The 6,330-nt window shown below is 38.5% G+C and overlaps 1 pseudogene; it reads right to left on the reverse strand.

Moving 5' to 3' along the window:
- Nucleotides 1-454: 454 nt before the first annotated feature.
- LOC116593486 lies at nucleotides 455-1,788 on the reverse strand (annotated as a pseudogene).
- Nucleotides 1,789-6,330: the final 4,542 nt, after the last annotated feature.

The raw sequence follows: 6,330 nt of genomic DNA on the forward strand, positions 1-6,330 counted from the left end.
CCACTGAGCCACCCAGGCGCCCCATCTTTCTCTTTTTTAAAAATTTCATTTAATTTAATTTTTTTCAGTGTTCCAAAAATCATTATTTATGTACCACACCCATGGCTCTCTGTTAACCAAGAAGAATTCATGTTGGAATAATATCTACCCAAAACATTCGTCCTCAATGTGTGATTTACAATTGAATATCATTACCACCCAAAAGTTTGAAGATACAAACAATAAAATCTAAATAATGTGGTATGTATGTGTGGTACTGATTACAATGGGAAATAGCAATGATTTCCTGAGATGAAGTTGTCAGTTCTGAAAAATGCATAAATATAGATCATAAATTTGGAAGACAATACATAGAATGTGTATATGAAATATACACTGCTTCATAATCATGAGGCATCTCTTACAATATTTTGTATAATTACATTCTTACCTGCAAAAGGTAGGATCTACAGTGCTATGGACTTATTATTACCTTTTTAAGGTACAATCTTTCTTATATTTTTCATAAATACACACACATATACTTTTTGTGACACGCCTAGGTAAAAGACTTTTCTAGATAAAACTTTGGAAATTACGGGGTGCCTAGGTGGCTCAGTGGGTTAAAGCCTCTGCTTTCAGCTCGGGTCATGATCCCAGAGTCCTGGGATCGAGCCCCGCATTGGGCTCTCTGCTCAGCAGGGAGCCTGCTTTCCTTCCTCTCTCTCTGCCTGCCTCTCTGTCTACTTGTGATCTCTGTCAAATAAATTGAAAAAAAAATAAAAAAAAAAACTTTGGAAATTACTCAATTATATACTCATTAGAAAGAGAGGTAGGAAGTATTAAATGTTATAGATGCCATCAGCTTGTTTTCTCCTGGAAGACATGATGCTCCTCTTACATCCTTTCTTTCAGCCAGTACCTCAGCAGCCACAGAAATGACAGAAAGGCCTCTCTCAGCTTCTTGTTTCCCCAAATCAGGATAAATGAGTGGCTTGAAGGATACAAGATTCCAATAGCCTTGCTAAACAGGAGGACTGACTTGTTCGGCAGCCACTTAGAAGTCCAGATTGTGACAGTTAGAGTCAGGAAGTAACCTACTAATAACAAGAGAAAGGAGATCACAGTCTGCATGGCTCTTATGTGGACCTTGGTGCTGGGATCTTGGCATCTTTTACCACTGGATTGCATCTTCTGGAGATGTTTCCACAGGGAAAAGATTAACAGCAGAAAAGATGCCAGCGATATAGCAAAGGGCACAAAGTTTGCTAACGTGAATACAGTCATATTTGAAAGGCGTGCAATGTTCACCAATCTGGATTGTCTAGTGATGTTTCCTTCATATTCCTTCGTCAGCTCATATATGCTTACCACCGCAACATGAAAAACCAAAAAGAACGAAGACACCAACAGTATCACAAGAATTACACTTTTAACTCTCCACTTGAGGCGAAGAAAAATAAAGCTAGAGAAATTGGCTATTTTGAACAAATAAAATACGCTGAGGCAAGTAGCAAACCAGACGCTAAAATGATTGCTTGCCGTCCACGCAATATGAACCAGAAGTTTTGTTTCCAATCTAAATAAATCTGGATTCAATAAAGCTACATACCAATTTATTAACAATACGCAGAGCAAACTGATTCTGGAGATCGCCAGAGCGGTGAGAATTTGATCAGCTGAGGACATCTTTTGTCTCTTGACCCAGTCAATGCAGTTCACCACCACTATGAAGCCATTGGCAAAATTTCCTAGAATAAATTCTGTTATTACAAAGATGGAGAAAATGTCAGGTAGCAAAGTTACCATGTCTGGAAAGGAAAACAAGCCAAAAGGCCACCGGTTGTGGTTCCTTGAATATTCTGACCTTATATTCTATAGGCTGCTGATTTCTGAATGTGCAGGAAAGTTCTTGTTTCTTTTAAATTATGTGACCAATGTCAAGCAGGAAAGCACCAAGATATGCTAATGGATGAGCTCAATGCTGTCTTGATGAAAACCATTTTTATTCCCAAATGGCTAAATTGACGCCCACTCATATACTCTGTGTCCTTGCCATGTGCTGGATTATTTCATAACCGGTGTGGAAGTGAAAGCTGGGGTTACATTTGCTAACATGCAAATAAGGACATACTGTTTTGCAATTTTTTTCCTTGTTTAACCTTTCCATAATTTGTGTTCTCCAACTTTAAGTTGTGAGGAGTAAAATTTTTTAAAACCCAATATGTAAACAAACAGTAGAATGTCCAAAGTATTTCATGAAGCTTGGTCATAGCTAGGATCTATAATGCTATGGACTTATTATTATTTTCTTAATGCCAGATTTACATAGGAAGAATTTTCCTTTTTCTTTCAAAACATCCAGAAAAAGACAATTCTCTCTAAAAGCTAGCTGCTGATAACTAATACTTAAAAGTTCATTTATTTACAAGCTCATAAACACACACACACACACACACACACACACAAACTCACACAAATACATATGCATCTCATGGATGGAATTACTGTCCTATAATTTCCAAAATGTAAAATCAGTGTTAGGAGATCATCCCAGTTTAAATCCTACCTTTCTCCCCTACAGGCTTCTCAAGCCATTATTAATGGTTACCAGATGTAGCTCTCATGCTTAGGCCCTTGATAAAGTTCTTTTCTGAGTCTATTTTATACTTAAATATTGATATATAAATAAAATAGTCAAGATTTTTATAAACATTTTTGGGCGTTTCAAAAGAACATTGCCAATTCTAGTATTTTCCATATATGAATATTTAGTTTTATTTTCTGTTTAATTCATTTTTGGTAACTTCTTTATTAAGATTAATAGATGTTAAAATCAACCTTTAACCTTGAATTGAATTCAGATTCGGTTTTTGTAGTTATTCAGTTTTGTAGTAACTCAGAGGATCTTGAGTGGGAGGGCCAGGATGAGAACCCTAGATTATTCGCTTCACGTATCTCTGATCTTTGATGTTGTTCTGAAACTCTTCTCTTCCTCAGTATGATCGTCAGTAAAATGCGGAGAGTAATGATATCCTTTTCCCAGTGTCTTTGTGAGGAGTTTGTGCACTCTCCTCAGAGAGTGGCTTCTTGCTTGTCTGGTACAGAAAGGGCAGGGAATGTTGTTCCTTAGTCATTTGATCTGATGCTATTTAATACATTTCCACTAAAGTTAATCTACCATACTTCCATTTAGGAGTAGAATGTAGCAAATTGAAAAAGGAAAGATTCCCTTCTGTAACATGCAGGATAAGGAGAATAAATTTCCAAACTCATATTTTAAATTCATCATAAACTGTGCAAGAACGGAGGACCACCTGAACTAAAATCTGGAATAAAGAGTCTTTTCAGGTAAAGAGATGATCTATATATTCAGTGCAAAATCCCAGCAGGCGTTATTTGCAGAAAGTGAAAAACTATGTCTAAAATATATATGGAAATGCAAAACACCCAGAATAGTCAAAAGGATTTTTTTTTTAAAAAAGAATAAATAGGGCGCCTGGGTGGCTCAGTGGGTTAAGCCGCTGCCTTCGGCTCAGGTCATGATCTCAGGGTCCTGGGATCGAGTCCCGCATTGGGCTCTCTGCTCAGCAGGGAGCCTGCTTCCTCCTCTCTCTCTCTGCCTCTCTGCCTACTTGTAATCTCTCTCTGTCAAATAAATAAATAAAATCTTAAAAAAAATAAATAAATAAATAAATAAATAAATAAATTTGAAAAAAAAGTAAAAAGATCTCAGTTTCCTGGTGTCAAAGCTTGCTAGTAAGCTATATTTTTTTAATTTATTTTTTATTTTCAGCATAACAGTATTCATTATTTTTGCACCACACCCAGTGCTCCATGCAATCCGTGCCCTCTATAATACCCACCACCTGGTACCCCGACCTCCCACCTCCCACCCCTTCAAAACCCTCAGATTGTTTTTCACAGTCCATAGTCTCTCATGGTTCACCTCCCCTTCCAGTTTCCCCCAACTCCCTTCTCCTCTAAGCTATATTAAGATAGTGCAGTATTGGGGCGCCTGGGTGGCTCAGTCAGTTAAATTTCTGCCTTCATCTCAGGTCATGAACCCAGAGTTTTGGGATCAAGCCTTGAATCATGCTTCCTGCTCAGCAGAAAGCCTGCTTCTCTCTTTCTCGATCCCTCTGCTACTCCCCCCCCGCCCCCGCTTGTGTGATCACTCTCTCTCTCTCTCTCTCTCTCCTGTCAAATAAATAAATGAAATCTTAAAAAAAAAAAAAGTGTGGTATTCTCATGCAGATAGACATATATATTCATGAAACACAATTGAGAGTCCAGACTTATATTTATATTCGTGGTCAATTTATTACCAAACCCAGGTTGGGCTGCCTGTCACTCAAAAGGCCATAACTCAAGAGATGAGATTTGTTTTGTTCTGCTTTGTTTTCTAAGGTTTGTATTTATTTATTTAAGAGAGAGGGAGAGAAAGCACACATGCAAGTGAAGCAGAAAGGGGCAGAGGGAGAGGGAGAGGGAGAGAGGGAATCTCAAGCAGACTGCCTGCTGAGCGTGGAGCCCAATGCAGAGCCCGATCTCAAGACCTTGAGCTCATGATCTGAGCTGACATCAGAAGTCGGATGCTTAAACAACTGAGCCACCCAGGTGCCCCTCAAAAGAGAAATTTTTGATTGGAAAGAAACGTGAGCTTTATTCAGGAGGCTGGCAACCTAGGGAGAAGGCAGACTCTTGTTCGAAACCAACTCAGAGAATTCTGCCTGGACCAGGGATTTTTAAAGGAGTTTGGGTAGTTACTCCACAAAAGGAGTGCAGTGGCTGGCAACGTTTCTTGATTATGTGCAGATTCCATAATGCTGGCTACACGTGTTGTCTCCGTTCGAGGGGGCTGTGAGGGGTTGTGCTGGTTCTCGTGTCATGATAGGTAAGAGGACTTTGTTCTTTCTCAGAGGAGGACAAGGTCTCCAGATACACAAAAGAAGTTCAGTAAAATAATTTGCATGACCTAAAAAGAAGAAAAACATTTTGCTAAAAAAAAAAAAAAAAAAAAAATGCTAGGTTAATCAGGAAGCCTAGACAGCTTCAAACAGACTTGCTGGCTGCTGTGAGCTGGGGAAGTTCTGGTCCTCAACTCCTCAAGGCCAGTGGCCCACCAATCTCAAGAAAAGTAAAGTAGTCCTTTCACAGATCAAGGGCCTTAAGTCAGTAAGGAAGGAAGGTGTGAACCCTGAAGACCAGCTAGAATGCTGTTACAAATGAATTCAAAATGTATCAAGGCAGTCAAGGGGGAAATGATCCTTCTTTAGTAACCAGAAATGAAGTTGGGACAATTAAATACCCACTTTTGTAGAGATAAATTTAGACCCTTATTTCATGCCATACACAAAATTAACTCAAAATTAATCATAGATCAACTGATCATAGAACCTAAATGTAAGAAGAACAACTATAAACTTTAGTAAAGAACAAGAGAAAATTTTGTAAATGTCTGTAAAATTTTGTAAACTTGAATTAGGCAGACTTCTTAGATACAACATCAAAAGCATAATTCATAAAATAAATAAGCTAATAAATTGGACTGTGACAAAATTCAAAATTTTTGTTCCCCATGATGTTCATACCCTGTAAAATTCCCTCCCTGCCCTTAAGCATGGGCAGGACTTGTGACTTATTTCTAGCCTGCAGAATATGGCCAGCATGAAGGAATGTTGTAGATACTTAAGATCCCCAACCCCTAATTCTGAGATAATTAAAAAGGAGATTATCTTTCAGGGGCTTGAGGTGATCAGGTAAATCTTCAGAAGAGTGGCTGGGCCTCCACTGAGTGAGATGCTCTTGCTGGCCTTAAAGAAATAAGCAGCCATGCAATTAAGTGTCTATGGAAAGGGCTACAAGAAAATGAATTCTACCAACAACCTGGGTGAACTTGGGAATGGATTCTTCTTGTCAAGCCTGCAGATGAGGACACTATATCATCAAAATGATGACTTCAACTAGGTGAGATCCTGAAGTTCAAAACATAGCTTGCCCAGACTCCTGACCCAAAAAAGCTATGAGATAATAAATGTGTGTTTGCATGCACCCCAATGTTTATAGCACAATATCCACAATATTCACAATATTGTCAATGTCCACAATAGTCCACAATAGTCAAACTATGGAAGGAGCCCAGATGTCTGTCGACAGATGAATGGATAAAAAAGATGTGATACACACACACACACACACACACACACACACACACACACACACATTGGAATATTACTCAGCCATCAGAAAGAATGAAACCTTGCCATTTAAAATGACAGAATTAGAGGGTATTATGCTAAGTGAAATAAGTCAGTCACAGAAAGACACATTTCATATTATTTCACTGAT

This window comes from Mustela erminea, chromosome 6 (assembly GCF_009829155.1).
Source record: "Mustela erminea isolate mMusErm1 chromosome 6, mMusErm1.Pri, whole genome shotgun sequence".
Classification (NCBI taxonomy): domain Eukaryota; kingdom Metazoa; phylum Chordata; class Mammalia; order Carnivora; family Mustelidae; genus Mustela; species Mustela erminea.